The following is a 12,943-nucleotide window of genomic DNA, read 5'->3' on the forward strand; positions in this document are numbered from 1 at the left end:
CAACTGAGGCACAGGCGCTTTGCCGTCTAAGCTTCAACGTCAAGCACAGTTCCTCGTGAGCCAGACCAAAGTGGGAGCAGCGGAACAAACTGAATCTGATGGTAGACACGCTGCACTGGAAAGGATGAGAGCTGGCAGAAGGCGGACATCTAGGTCCTGTCGTCGGGGAAGAGGTGGTGCTAGGATTCTAGAGTCCTCTGGAGAGAAGCTGAGAAGCAGATGAACCTGGGGTGGGTAGCTCGGAGTGAGACGGTCCAGGGACCCAAACTTGGGGAACATGAGGGAGCAGCCAGGGGGAAAAAAAAAAGTCATAAAAGGTGACGTCGGAGCAAAGTTAGTAGGGGACTTCCTCGTCCCAAGGAAACACCAGACTAGACACAATTATCTCCACTGCCTGGACCTCATCACCAGTCTGAGTCACACTTGAGAAACCTCAGTCTGGCCCAAGAGGAAGAGTCTGCGTGGCCAGTCCTGGGGCTGAGGCTCAAAGGTGACGGGCAGCGCTGGCAGATAGCTCAGGGAGCTCTCGCTGACACGCGGGTTCCAGTGACTGAATCCACTGGTAAAGCGACCAAAGGAGAATCTCTCCCCGCGTGAAACCTGGAAACTTGCCCTTTGGCAATTTTGTTGGCCCCAGAAGCGAGCGTCGATTAAACGTGCAGGCTTCGGTTCGCGGGAACCCTGCGGGAGAGCGGGAGGCGTTTCGGTATCGCCAGATGGATTTGTGTTGGTTCAAATGAACCGCTGCCATGTGCCGAAAAGATGGGACGCAGCCAGCTTGCGTGCATCTGCTCAGTGGGACAGGCTCCTATCTGGTCCTTCGAGCACTGAACGCACTGCTGGCCGAGAATTGCTCCGGGCAGGTCCCCGGGTCCAGACGGCCCTCACGGCACTCCCGGCTCTCGGAAATGTCCAGACAGAGCCGTGTGTGGCCACTGTCCTCGGGACTATTAATTATGCCTCATCCTGGGGCTCATAGTTCCTACATTACAATAAGTATTTGACTGCACTTGACACAGTTTCATGACGAGCTCTTCACGAAAGCGCTGAGGAGGTGCAGCCGCTAGTCCAGAACCCTCCTGGCCGAGTGATTTTTTTCTTTCCCTGGCTCCACTTCTGTAGACAACTGACACCATGTCTTCCAGAAGCTTCTCACAAGCCTTTTTGCTGTAATTTTTAAAACCCTTCTAACCACTAGCCAAAAGCAAGAGCACTGATTAGCAAGGAAAACAAAGCATCTTCAGCCCAGAATTTTAAGTTTCAGGTTTTTCCTGTCAAGGTGATTTAAGCCATGATGTAGGCAGGGATGTATGTTCATAGCAGCCATGACAAACGCCCCCTTGCCTTGCCCACACATCCTGGGTGGTCCACCTGGACGCCACCGGCTGGCCTGTCCTCCCCCACAGCGGAGCTGCCCGAGCCTGGCTCCTCCATCGGCCTCTGCCTGCAGGTGTGTGACCCTCCCATTCAGCCCAGCTCTGTGTAGGGCCTGCATGGTCCAGGAGGCCAATGGGCAGGTGGAGGTCCCGGCCCCCACATGGGCACACAAGTGTGTCGACGGCGCACAGCATCTGACAGGTGTGGATTCCCACTTAAGAGCTCAGCACTGTAGGTCCCTCAAATCATGTCCCCCCAAAGTGATGATGTCATAACCCCCAGTTCCTGTAAGTAGGACCATTTTGGAAAAAGCGTCTCTGCAGATGTAACCATGATGAGGTTATACTGGATTGGGGTGGGCCCTAAAGCCGATCCCTGGCATTGTTCTAAGAGAAAGGAACCGCAGGGAGAGAGTCCACGTGATGACAGAGGCAGAGGCTGGAGTGACGCAGATACAAGCCAAGGCACGCCATGCGAGGACATGGCTAGGAAGAGGCAGGGGACAGATTCTCCCTCAGAGCCTCCAAAAAGCAATCAGCACCGTCAAGACCTTGACTTTGGGTTTTTAGCGCTAGAACTTCGAGAGAATGAATTTCTATCATTTCAGCCACTCAGTCTGTGACACTCAGCTTCGGCAGACATGGGAAACCAACGCATTTCCCTGTCACCGCCTGGGCTCAAATCCAGTCCGGCCCCTCGCCAGCCGTAGCCTGGGCCTTTCTCTTGACCTCTGCTAATCTCGGTCTCCTTACGGGGAAGCTGGGAACGGTAGCGTCACTCTCGAGGCTGTGGGGGCTGTGAGAAGTACAGCGCCCTCAGCACCGGGTCTGCACCAGACGGCACGTGGTGAAGCGATGGCATTAGGTTTGGCGACCTTAGAAACGTCCCGACCTGCAGGGAACTTCAGTGAGTTTATTTGAGCCAAACTGACAATCGCTGGGAAACAAAATCTCAGCGGGTCGAGTTAACGCTCCACAGAACAGCAGTTTTGCAGCTTCTTTTATACGTTAGGGGAAAAGGACACCTAAGAAGGTCGCAGAAATTCATTGGTGGTAGGTTAGGGGAGGCGACAGGCTACAGGGGACATCTCTGGGATTGGACGGGAAGTGAAATGGAGAGGCACATACTCCTTTTACACGGGTGGTTACAGGGTAGTAAACAATCAACATTTACCGCACAGAGAGCTGGTGTGCGGGGGACTAGATGATGCCGGCTGCTCTGATCTCAGGCTCACCTGCGGTGTGTGTCCCCAGAGGGGTCTGCACAAGGAGATCTCTCCGACCTTTCAAAGGCATGCTGTCTCAGATGCACAAAGACAACAGCCAGGCTCACTCACGGCAAAGACTGACCTTTGTCAAGGCAGCTGCAGGCCTAGGAGGTGACGATCCCCCACGACCGGCTTCCAGTTAGGGATTTTTACGTCCGGCCCATCCTTTCCGCCTCGGAGTCTGACAGGCCACCATGTGGGCCTCCCCCGAGCTCGTCAGGTTTGGTGTGTGGCTTCATTTCCGTCCACGGGTTGAATCACATAAACCTGCCGCTACTCAACTGTCTTTGACCTACAGAAAAGGCCCTTCCGTGTATCACAGTTTATTATAAAGGACACCAACGAACAGTCAGATGAAGAGATACACAAGGCAGGAGGGGACAAGCGGAGGTGACAGCCAGTTTCCAGGCCCTCTCCAGACACTCCAGACACAGCACCCAGTGTGTTTACACTCCGGAGGGTCCAAAACGCAGAGTTTAGGGGCTTTTATGGCAGTTTTATTACATAAGCAGGACTGATTAAATCATTGGCCACTGGTGATTGAGCTCAATCCACAGCCCCTCTTCCTGTGCTGGGGGTGGTTGAAAATTTCAGCCCTCTAGGATGGCCGGGCCCTTTCTCCCAAACTAAGCGCTCATCCTGTGACACCTCATTAGCATAAATTCAGGTGCGGTGGAGTCTCTTTGTGAATAACAAAAGACACTCTCATCATTCCGGAAATTCTAAGAGTTGTGGGAGCTTTGTGCCAGGAAGGGGGATTGGGGGTGCAAATAACATATATTTTTTATTATACGACACATACCTATCGTGTTGCAATCAGTTATTTGTACATCAGAAGACAAGGGTCCTTATGCATCTCGGTAGTCCTAGTCTGGCACGCCCCAGAGAGATGAGCGCACAGTAGATGCTCCATAAATGTTGACCTGAGTGCCCTTTGCGCTCTTAAATATCACCTGGTGATCGGTCCATTTGTGACATCAAAATGGATTTTGCCAAGTCTTCTGTGCACTAAAGGATTTTTTTTTCCTGCTCAATTGCTTCTAAAGGAACTATGAGGACAAAGGAATTTTCCCATTCACCTGCCCTTTGCTCCAAGCAACCTCACCTGTGTGCAAAAGTGACCGAAGACCAGAAAAGTGCGTAAGGCACCGCATCCCACAGACGCCGATCCTCCCCGCCTTTTAGAATACCAGGCCGGTCTTGCAAAGTCAAGAGAGAAAAACAAAACTCGGCCACGTCCTGAAAAGGACCAGCACGGAAGCTGACACAGAGAACTTCGATCTGCCCCCTCTGACACCATTTCCTTCTGGCTTGAAGTGACCAGGGAAAGGTCATCCTGTGGGGAGGGCAGTGGAAAGGGTAAATAGAAGTCTCTATTGTCCGGAAGCTGCCTTTTCTCTTCTGCCCCTCTGCTCTGACTCGGGCAGTGGTGCCCTCTGATATTCTGGGATTTTCTGCAGGATGCTAGGGGTCTTCGCCATTTCTCAAGAACTGGACCTACGATGCTGCTCTCGCGATGGCCTCTGGGGCCCAGTCCCGCCCTCACATTCCTGACGTGGCCCGAGAGCTGGGAAACACAGAACCTGGCCAGGGAGTGAAGAAATGAATACGCCTGTCACGAAACTAGATGGAGCAAAAGCTGCAGCCCCGGGGGACATTTCCTAACCACAGTTCCTCCAGCTGCTCTGACTTCCTGTTCCACCACCGCCTGGAGCCTGTCCCTGAAGACATCGCCGCGGCCAGCTGAAAGCCCAGGAACCACTCCTCCTTACCTGCTGGAGACGCAGTCGGACGCCAGCACATTCTGGAGGAGAGGCATTAGCCAGATATCCCTCTCCGGGAACACGCTTTTGGGAATGCGTTTCATTCACGCCTCTCGGTTTCAGCTCTGCGAGCCGCAGGACGAGACGCTTGTGCAATTTGGGCACTTCTGCTCAGTATGAGGGAACGTCGGTTTGGAATGATTCGTCTTAGAAGGAAAGAAGCCATGTTTTATGAGTGGGGGTGGGGGGAATCCAAAGATCATTGAAATAAATGTCGGCTAAAGAGGAAAGGATGACGTTATGGTGGACCAGGGAGAAACGCACAGAACTGCAGGATTCCCGGTCGGTCCCGAAAATCAGGTTCATTTGCAACCCAACCATTTACACACTGGGAAATTTGAGAGACAGGAAGATGAAAAAAGAAAGGACACGGAGGGTCTCTATTTCCAAGTTCAAGGGAGATCCCGCTTAGAGAACGCACGCCAGTCCTAGAAGCACAGCTGCCTAAAAGACCGGAACCCTCAGGCACACTTGGCGGGAACATAAAATGGTGCAGCCACTAGGGAAAAGAGTATGGCAGTTCCTCAAAAACTTAAATGTAGAATCACCATATGACCCAGCAATCCCACTTCTGGATCTCTATCCAAAAGCACTGAAAGCAGCGTCTCCAAGAGATATTTGCACACCCGTGTTCACAGCAGAATTGTTCACAATAGGCAAAGGGTGGACAGATGAATGAGTAAACAAAATGTAGTATATACATAAAATGAAATATTATGCGGCTTTCAAGAGGAAAGAAATTCAGACACGTGCTACAGTATGATGAACCTTGAGGACATTATGCTAAATGAAATCAACCGGTCACAAAAGGACAAATACTGTATGATGCCACTTCTACGAGGTACCTAGAACAGTCAAACACATTGAGACAGAAAGAAAAGCGGCGGTCGCCAGGTGCTGGTGGGGAGGGGAGGGAATGGAGAGCTCGTCTTTAACGGGTGCAGAGTTTCAGTTTTGCAAGACGGAAAAGGTCTGGAGATTGGCTGCACAACGATGTGAATATACTTAACGCTACTGAACTGTGCACTTACAACTGATCACGATGGTAAATTTTAAGTTTTGTGTATTTTACCACAATTAAAAAAAATAACCCTAGAATAGCCCAGCTTTGGGGGACACCATAAGTAGCACAGCACGTGGTCTCCTCACCCAGTGTCACCTTTGCCTGAGACGAGAGAGGAAGAAATCACAGGACGGACACACACCATGAGCTGATACCACACGTTAGACACTGAGGCGCAAAGGTGACCAGGACACGTGGGCCTTGGTGCGAACGCAGACGTCACCTGGTGGGCAGCAGAACGCCTCTGAGCTCCAAGGTCTTCAGGCCCCCTTTTCTCGGCCACACTCACACACCTGAGCACAAACGCAGATTGGTACAACCCCCCCGGCTGCTTCTAGGCACACTTCTCGCAAGATGGCTACTGAGGTTCCAGGCACTCAAACCAGGTGGGCTCAGGGGCTTGAAGGAGAGTAAAGAAATCCCACTCGGCCTCACACCGTGGAGACGGTCCTGGGGCTGCGGAGAGGAAGCCAGGGAAGAGAACAGAGATCTGTGGTCTGGATAAAGAGCCCCGGTCCCCTCCCACGCAGAGCCCTGGGGTGCTGGCCACAGCCAAGACACTGTGGGGGGACGCGAGTGCAGAAGAGACCCGCGCCCCACTCCCAGGCCCCTGGCCCGTGCACCTGCTGCCTGAGTGGGTCCAGGGCCCCTGCCCGTCCCCAGCACGGCTTCGTGTTCTGAGTGCGAAGCTAGACAAGGCCGTCAGAGGAACAGATTCCAGCGGGGCGTCGTCTAACAGCTGTCTGAGCTGGGGTGCTGCTAGAGAACATGGGGGTGTGGGGGATTCTGTGCAGCATCGGGCGATAGGTAAAGACGTGAAGCAGCCTGGGCCCAGGGAGCTACGACTCAGAGCCGATGAGAGGCGTGGTGAGGGGACAGCTTGACCATAGAGATTCCAACCCCCTCTGCAGCCTGGAGCTCCTGTCACACAGCTTAACCCGGCCGTGAGCGTCACGAGGGAGAAATGGAGCCTGCGCCCACAGTACAATCTGTTTGCTGTGTCACCTCAGTCCTCTGAGACCGAAAAGACAACTTGCCGCATCCGGCTTCACTGTTTCCTCCGTGAGTAGGTGTCTTTTGACCTTGGGAAGGGCTCAAATAAAATATTAATACTTTTCTGCTAGGTTTTGCAGCCATTTGTGTTTATTGGGCATTCTGGGTGTTGGCGAAGTTTTAGAGGAATTGGCATTAAAGAATCTAATCTATCAGCCTCATGATTCCGATTTAAAGTATGTGATTGAGTAATTGTTTAGATTTGTGATTTTACTAGGTTTGTAAACAATATTGGAATATTTATGAGAACTTGACATGCACTGTATTTTTAAGTTTTATTTATTATACTTATTAGAATTGTTTTTAAAATTTCACAATGTTCTGATTGTTAGGTATTTGAAGTACTTATAAAGAAAACAAAATATATTAAATTTATAAATCAATTTAAAATGTATAAGGGGATTTAATTAACAATGTGTGAAAATCCCCTTTAAGAGTGATTGTTAAAATTTGCTACATTTATTAATAAAATAATGAGAGTTGTAAGTTTAACTTAAAAGCTTAAGCAAAATTTGGGGTTCTTCCAATACATTACTTAATTTTTTTAAAAAAAGTAATCACAAATACTGTCTCTTCTGCTCACAGAGCTCCTTTCAAGGACATTTTAAAGATCAACACACACTGGCCACCCCGCCTTATGGAGGTGGCAGAGGGGACTGCCCAGGGCCGTGAGGGCGAGAAGACAGGGCCACCAACATGCCGATGTCAAGGGCCAAATATTCCTCTCCCACCTCCTGCCACTGCAGAAGCTCCGCGGAGGTGTTCCCTACCTTTCCATTATACAAATGTCAAAAATACGAAAAGGTGAAAAACATGTAGTGACATGAACATCCACACACCAGGAGCCACATTCAGTGGTTCTAAACTTCTCGTCATGCTGATTTTTTTTTTTTTACATCTATTTCTCTATCTGCAGAACCATTTCAAAGTCATTTGCTGGTATCATGATGCTTCAGTATAAATCTCCAAAAGTAGGAATGTTCTCTTTTCTGTTTCTTTTAAAGAACATTCTTTTCTATGACCATAATACCACATCGCATCTGAGGATGTTAACGATTTCTCTAACGTCACCTAAACAAGGTCAAATGTTCTCAGAGCTATGTCCCAATACATTTTTTCTTTTGAGTCTGGTTAGTTTAATTCGCGTTATGTTTTTTAGAAACGTTTATGGCACGTGATGCAGTGCTACATCCTGTTTCTCTGCTGTGTAATATTTCATTATAATACATATATCCAGTCAACCATGTGCATGGTTGTCATTTCTAGGTTTTGCCTAGCCAAATGATGTTTTTTAAAACTACATTCCAGGCAAGAATCATGCATGGCATATCTCTTCATATTGTTTTAATCTAGAATAGCCCTCCACCTTTATTTTTACTTTCAAGAAGCAAATGTGCTTGCAGGAAGTAGGCCAGTTGTCTTGAAGAATGTCCCCAATTCTAAATATGTCTGCTTTTTTTTTCTTTGTGACACTCTTTTAACCTTTTCCTCTATCTCTGGGTTTCTTGTAGACTAGAAGTCAGGCCAAAAGTCTTGTTGAGGTTCAGGTTAAATATTTTCACTCAGGATGCCTCCCAGGTGACGCTGTGTACTGGATATTGCATCATATCAGGAATCTCCCAACGTCAGGTCATGTCATCCCACTGCAACCTGGTTAAGTCACAGAGCGAGGGATTCGCCCACAGTCAGAAAGAGGAGAGGAAGGCAGCGACCACCGTGTCGGGGAGAGGTGAAGGAGGAGGCACAGATTTGGGGGTGCAGGGTCAGAGCTTCGGAGTCTCTGACATGCACAGGGACTGAGCTGGGACCCTGTCTTCTCTCTTTCAGACCTCCCTGAATCCCTGCCCTGGGTGATGGTGTCCCTTTGCCCTGCTTCTGCCTGTAGCCTCTTATTGGTAATTCTTGATGGACAGCATGAGGAGAGCTGTGACTAAGAGGCTGAACAACCCGCTTGTCTAAATCAATAAGTAGTTAGAGGCGAGGCCTGGTAGAGGAATAGAAACCTTGGTTTCTAGCCTTTGCAACCCCTGCCCCTGAGTTATCAAGCTGGAGACCAGGCAGACACTCCCAGGAAGAAGCTCTAGAAGTCTCAGAGTGGGGAGCCCTGTGCGTGTCTTGAGCCTGTCCTGGACGTGCCCAGGAAGCGTCTTGCCTTGGGCTCTCGTCTCAGGAAGGATGTCCACATGCATTATTGAGTTAAGTGCATGGCCTGGACTCTCACAGGTCAGTCACTGAAAAAGCCTGCTTAAAGTTCTCCCGAAGCCGATCAGAGCCTGCGTGCCATCCTGCTGACCACAGAACACCTTCATTTCACCGCTCCACGCAGGTGAGGACACAGTTACAAGTCCAGAGCCAGGATGTGCACCAGAGCCTTGATCCCGGGGCCTGCATCTAGCCCTGCTGCTGGATGAAAGGTTTATCCCCGCTGACATCAGAAACGTCCAAACCTGTAGAGATTTTTTTGTAAGAGTTTCTTTGAGCCAAAACGGATGACAATTGCCAGGAAGCAAGATCTAAAATGCTCCAGAGAGTCACAGTTTTGCAGTTTCTTTTATGCATTTGAGATTGAGGAAGACTCTATGGAGGTGGGAGAAAGCAAGGTGGAGAATGGATTACAGTACAGTTAACAAGATCACATGCTCTCTTGAGGGTGGTTACGCTTATTTCAGAGGTGTGTTTGCCTGGATGCACAAGAACAATGGACCGGGCTGGCTTAAGGTAATGAAAAACCTTTTATAAACAAGTCATAGGCCTGGGGCATGACTATCCCCCACGACCGGCTCATTTAGGACTTCTTTAGGACCTCGCAATCAGATCACCCCGTGAGGTTGCTTTCCGTAAACCCCTTTTCCATCCACATCCCTAGGTGGCTAATGTGTCCTGCCGGGACCATGAGTGGCTCTGGCCGAGTGCCTCGCATGTGCCCTTCTGTCCAGGACTGGGGACCCTGCGGTGGGCACCTCCCCTGACCCCTCCTCACACTCCACTTAGCACCCGGCTTCCTCTCCCAGGCTAGAACGTTTTCCACCATCTAAAACAGTTTTCGTTCTTCGGAGATGGGGCGGGGGGTAAAGGCTATAAAATGGATGAAACAGACGATCAGAGTGACTTTCTTTTCATCCCCAAAGTAAGAGCTTTCTTGCCTAAGATTCTTGTTGTTGTTGTTGTTGTTAGAATATTCTGATGCTTTATTCAGTTATAATTGACATAACTAAAACCATCTAAAAATTATCAGTATATCTAACTGAAAAGACCAGGGTCTCAAATGAGACCAGAGGATTTGAAAACACTTTCCAGGCTTCGTCTCGAGGCACGATGCTCCTCTTCATGGCAGACACCTCCATCTTCCACGAGTTGCACTCAGCACCTCAGGAAAAGAGGGCCTTTCTTTCCCCAGGATTATTATGAATAGCCCCTGATTTGTCTCCCCGCCTGTGCTTTGCCCATCCGTGGTCTAAATTCTCCACCACATTCAGCACGATTAGTTCTGGAGGATGGGAAGCCCAAGATAAGGTGTGGGCAAAATAGATTTCATCCTGAGGACTCTCCTCTTGACTTGTAGGTGGCCGCCATCTTGCTGTGTGCTCATGTGACCTCTTACTTGTGTGCACACAGAGAAAAGAAAGATTTTTAAGACTCATCGTGTAGGCATGAGAGAATCAAGAGAGCTGAAGAAATCACAGGTGTGGCAGAGGAAGCCATTCCTAGGAAAGGTTCGAAGCGAAGAATTTTCTGGAATGTTGGGGTTAGGTTGGCCAAGCCTCATGCCAAAGGCACTGAGATCTAGCATGGGACAGGGCGGGATTCAGAGACGGTGTGGGGAGGCCCGAGTTGGAAGGAGAAGCAGGTTTTTCCTTTCTGTCTGTGGTGCCCAGGCAGCTGTGGTCTGGGGGACTCAGCGGGCTTTTCAAATTCTATTTCTTCCATTCTGTGTTCCTGGCTCCATGTCTGATGATCAGAGATGCGCGGTTTTTAAAGAGTTTCATCAAAGTCTTACTTGCACACAAGAAGAGCTATTAACTGAGATCACACTCCTTTAGCTTTGAAGACTGACGCAAACAACAGATAGGAGAGTGCTTATGTAGTTCAAGTGCAAAATGGCCTGGAAAGAACTCTGAGGAGGCTGGTGAGCAGAGCAGAACAAACATGAACTTGATAGCTCGTGTCCTATTGAAGCCGAAACACGGAATGCGGAGGGTAATCACAGCAGACGCTTCCTGAGTGCTGGCTTTCATATATTAACTCATCTAATCTTCACAACAACCCTGTTGAGGCAGTTACTATTATTAAACTCAGTAACAGACAAGACATGGAGGCACAGAGACATTGACTCATTTAGCCCAAGGTCATGTAGATGGTGTAAGAGCTAGGATTAGAACACTCGTAATCTGGTTTCAGAGTCTGCATTCTTAGCTACTCCCCTTTCTCATTTGCTCTCACTCTGAGTCAGGGACTGGTGTCCCTGTTTAAGGGAAGAAAGTGGGCTCCAATTCCTCCGCCACCCGTGGAAGTAAAACAGGACCCAGGGAGCAAACGCCACACCCTGGGGAAACCAAGAGGAAGAATCACATTCTCCAGATGCATTTTCCTATGAAGTACAACCTCAGACGAGGCCACCGAACCAGGTCCTGCCTCTGGTTCAGCAACATACAGCACATAAAAAGATGCTCGATGTCATTAGTCATTGGGGAAATGCAAATCGAAACTGCAAAACGATACCACTTCACACCCACTGGGATGGCTAGACTCAAAAAGACAGGAAAGTGTTAGTGAAGATGTGGGGACGTTGCTGTCGGGGATGTAAAATGGTGCAGTCACGTTCAACGGTCTGGAAGCCCCTCAAAAAGCTCCGTATGAAGTTATCATATGACCTAGCAATTCCACTCCTAGACATATACACCAAAGAACTGAAAACAGAGACTCAAACAGATAGTTTTGCACGAATGCTCATAGCAGCATTACTCACAGTAGCCAAAACGTGGAAAAGATTCATATATCCATCAATGGATACATGGATAAACAAAATGTGTTATATCCTTACAGTGGAATATCATTCAGCATAAAAAGGAATAAAGAGTTGATACATGCCACAATGTGGATGAGCTTCAGAAACACGTTAAGTAAAAGAAGCTGGATACAAAGATTATATGGCCTATAATTCCATCTATATCATAAATCCAGACTAGGCAACTTCCTAGAAACAGAAAATAGATTAGTGGTTTCCAGAGGACTGAGGTGTAATTACTATTGGGTACAGGGGTTGATTTTGAGGCGATGGAAATGTTTTGAAACTATATAGAGGTGAAGGCTGCATGCATAACATTGTGAATGTACTCAATGCCGCTGAATTGTTTACTTTAAAATGGCTGATTTTATGTCATCTGAATGGTCAATGTTATGCTGTGTTATTAGTTCAATTTTTTAAAGAAGCAGAAACGAAACATCAAGTGCGGAAGAGGGGAGAGATGTGATTTGACATCTGCTCTAAAACCCCGAGTGCTTTCTCCGAGTGTGGCTACGCGTGAGCCCCGGGTACCATCATCACGGCGGCCGACACACGGTGGCCTCCCTCTGCCCAGCACGGACCTGCGGCTTCACACGATCGGTCCTCTGCTCCTCCCAGCACCACAAAGGTGAGGCGGGGACGGAGCCGGGATCCCAGCCCAGGCACTCTACTCTCAGGTTCATGCCCTGGCCCCAAACATTCTGCTTTTCTACAGTAATAGCCATCACGCCACAAGTCACAAAAGCCAACATTTCTTGGGTCCCGACTGTGTGTCAGGTACGTGCTGAGAAATGTGTTTATTCACACACTCATTCCATAAATATTCATTGCGTACCTGCTCTGTGCCACCTGCCTTTCTAGGCAGCAGGTCACATAAGCAAACGGGACAGAGGGGGGTCCCCGCGCTCACAAAGCTTACACTCCAGAAGGCAGAGACGACACTCGAAGCTCTCTTCGCCCTCGCCCTCGGCCCGCTGCCTGTTGCCAAATCTCGCCGGGCTGCCTTGAACCTGTTCATTCTCTTCTCCATGCCCAGGGCCCCACGGACTCCTTCCTTCTCTCCCTCACAAACTGGGAACGCAAAGGCAGTCACAGGTGGCCCCACCCCCAAGGAGCTTGCTGTCCCACAGAAACTGACGAGTAGATAATACATATAGATGAATAAGTCCGTGGGAGAGGAGGGCGCAGGGTCATGTCTACAAGTGGGGGGATGAGAGTGGACATCTGGGTAAGAAGAGGAAGTCAGGGAAGGCTTCCTGGAGGAGGTGAGGCCTGAAATGAGACCGTAGGACAGTAGGGATAATAGGTACTGGCCTGCTCATTCACAGCTCTCTGCGGCTCTGCCCTGCATGCCA

At 49.3% G+C, this 12,943-nt stretch overlaps 1 long non-coding RNA gene across 2 annotated transcripts in view; it reads right to left on the bottom strand.

Annotated features, from left to right (window-relative positions):
* The window catches only part of LOC120585504 (uncharacterized), a 57,762-nt gene that overhangs the window by 8,743 nt on the left and 36,076 nt on the right, over positions 1-12,943 (bottom strand). The window contains exon 1 of one of the 2 annotated variants that reach the window (XR_005648370.1): positions 4,417-5,347. The exons of the other annotated variant lie outside the window; for it this stretch is intronic. This is a non-coding gene — a long non-coding RNA (uncharacterized LOC120585504). Of the gene's footprint in view, positions 1-4,416; positions 5,348-12,943 lie in introns of those variants that run through there. 2 annotated transcript variants of the gene reach the window in all.

This window comes from Pteropus medius, unplaced genomic scaffold, assembly GCF_902729225.1.
Source record: "Pteropus medius unplaced genomic scaffold, Ma_sr-lr_union100, whole genome shotgun sequence".
Classification (NCBI taxonomy): Eukaryota; Metazoa; Chordata; class Mammalia; order Chiroptera; family Pteropodidae; genus Pteropus; species Pteropus medius.